At 50.2% G+C, this 2,500-nt stretch overlaps 1 protein-coding gene across 1 annotated transcript in view; it reads right to left on the bottom strand.

Annotated features, from left to right (window-relative positions):
- Window positions 1-1,295, bottom strand: part of LOC308679411 (microtubule-associated protein 4-like) — a gene marked incomplete at its 3' end in the record, with an annotated part of 17,230 nt that extends 15,935 nt beyond the window's left edge. The window contains exon 1 of the mRNA XM_081347022.1: window positions 1,175-1,295. The remainder of the gene's footprint in view (window positions 1-1,174) is intronic.
- Between the last annotated feature and the right edge of the window lie 1,205 nt (window positions 1,296-2,500).

Genomic DNA, 2,500 nt, shown 5'->3' with positions numbered 1-2,500 from the left:
TCGCACTGGGGGCGGGGACCCAGGACCGTTTTTTCCAAGTTACGACCGCAGCGGTTTCACAAACGGAGCTTGTCCCCGACTTACGAAGCTTCCATTGCTGAGCAAGACGGTGGGGGAGTTTGGCCCTACGTCGCAACCTGGCGCGTTGCCGTTGTTAAGTGAAGCGCTGCAGTCACACGTCCGTTAAATGAATTCCGGCTCCCCGCATTGACTTGGCTTGTCCGAAGGTCGCTTTTTTTAATTAAGGAAATCCTCAGTTGTCAAAAAAAGTGATTTAAGGCAGCTTAAGGACTGTATTGAAAGTGGGAGGGTATCAGGTGACCCCGGGACACTGTGACCGTCGTAAATACGAGTCAAGAAGCCTTTGAATTTTGACCATGCGACTCTGGGACACTGCGACCGTCGTAAATGCGAGTCGGCTGCCGAGCGTCTGAATTTGCATCAGGTGACCACGGGAATGCTGTGAAAAATGGTCGTTAAGTCCCTTTCTTCAATGCCATTCTAATTTCCAACAGCAACTCAACCAATCGTCGTAAGTCAAGGACTTTCTTCCCGGATTTTCTCTGTATCAAATTGCTTTTAAAAAAAAAATTCCCTCCCACTTTCAATGCCTTAAATCACTTTTTCGACAACTGAGGATTTCCTTAATTAAAAAAAAAACAAAAACAGCCCACAAATCATCCTCGACTTACGACAGTTTCGTTTAGCAACCGTTCAAAGTTCCACCGGCGCTGGAAAAAAGGGACTTATGCCCGCTTTCCAATCTTACGACCATCGCTCCATGGAATCAAAATTCAGACGCTTGGCAGCCGACTCGCATTTATGACGGGTCGCAGTGTCCCTAGTCACGTGATCAAAATTTAGATGCTTGGCAACTGACTCGTATTTACGACGGTCGCAGTGTCCCGGGGGTCCACGTGATCAAAATTCAGACCCTCGGCAACCGACTCGTATTTATGACGGCCGCAGCCTCGCGGGATCGGGCGACTTCCTTGTGTTGCGGCTGCCTGACCAGCAAAGTCAATGGGGGAAAGAAGGCAGGTTGACTTGACGACCGGGTGACTAACTGAAGCGCTCCGGCGATTCACTTAACGACGGTGGCAAGGAAGGTCGTAAAAGGGGGCAAAGTTGACTGGAGAACTGTGCCGCTTAACGACAGAAATTTGGGGCTGACCTCTGGTCGTTAAGCCGAGGATCCACCTGCATGACAAATAAATGAAATAGCTAATTGCCGAATTTTAAACCCTGATCTGGAATTGCTAAAGGTGCTTGAAGCGCCATCTTGGTTTGTTTCCTTTCTGTTTGAGGAGTCCCTGCTACTCCGAGAAGACTCGGTGGAACTCGGAGCTTACTCATCGGTGTAAGGCAAAGGACACAGAGGACACACTCCGGGGCTGGTGGAGCCAAATTCCTCCTGTCAGGAATTTTCAAGTAACTGAATCCGAAGCCAGAAATAGAAAATCCGACAGCTCTGAGGTAGCTCCAATGTAAACTTGGGAGATGGGTGGACTTCAACTCCCAGGGTTCCTTGGGCAGCAAACTGAGAGGAAGTTCCCCCCCCCTTAAAGCAGGAATTCTGGGAGCAGAAGCCCTCCCTTTTTAAAGCATGACTGACTGGGGGATTCTGGGAGTTGAAACCCCCCAATCTTCAATCAAGCCAGCTAGGGAATTCTGGGAATTTGAAGTCCTTCCCTCTTAAAGCATGCCAGCTGAGGGATTCTGGGAGTGGAAGTCCACCCCACTTAAAGCATGACAGCTGAGGGAATTCTGGGAGTTGACGTCCCCCCTCTTAAAGCATTGTGGCTAGGGGATTCTGGGAGTGCAAGTCCACCCCTCTTAAATCAAGCTGGCCAGGGAACTCTGGGAATTGAAGTCCTTCCCTCTTAAAGCACGACAGCTGAGGGGATTCTGGGAGTGGAAGTCCACCCCACTTAAAGCATGACAGCTGAGGGGATTCTGGGACTTGAAGTCCCCCCTCTTAAAGCATTGTGGCTGGGGGATTCTGGGAGTGCAAGTCCACCCCTCTTAAATCAAGCTAGCCAGGGAATTCTGGGAATTTGAAGTCCTTCCCTCTTAAAGCATGCCAGCTGGGGGATTCTGGGAGTGGAAGTCCACCCCACTTAAAGCATGACAGCTGAGGGAATTCTGGGAGTTGACATCCCCCCTCTTAAAGCATTGTGGATGGGGGTTTCTGTGAGTGCAAGTCCACCCCTCTTAAATCAAGCTGGGCAGGGAATTCTGGGAATTGAAGTCCTTCCCTCTTAAAGCATGCCAGCTGAGGGGATTCTGGGAGTGGAAGTCCACCCCACTTAAAGCATGACAGCTGAGGGGGTTCTGGGAGTTGACATCCCCCTTCTTAAAGCACTGTGGCTGGGGGATTCTGGGAGTGGAAGTCCAACCCCTCTTAAATCAAGCTGGCTAGGGAATTCCATCCCTATTAAAGCAGGCCAGCTGGAGGATTCTGGGAGTTGAAGTCCTCCCCTATTAAAAAATGCCGGCT

Source organism: Vipera berus (genome assembly GCF_964194415.1).
Source record: "Vipera berus genome assembly, contig: HAP1_SCAFFOLD_471, whole genome shotgun sequence".
In the NCBI taxonomy this organism is placed as follows: domain Eukaryota; kingdom Metazoa; phylum Chordata; class Lepidosauria; order Squamata; family Viperidae; genus Vipera; species Vipera berus.
Note: the sequence above shows the minus strand (reverse complement) of the source record. Positions and strands in the feature narration are given on the sequence as shown.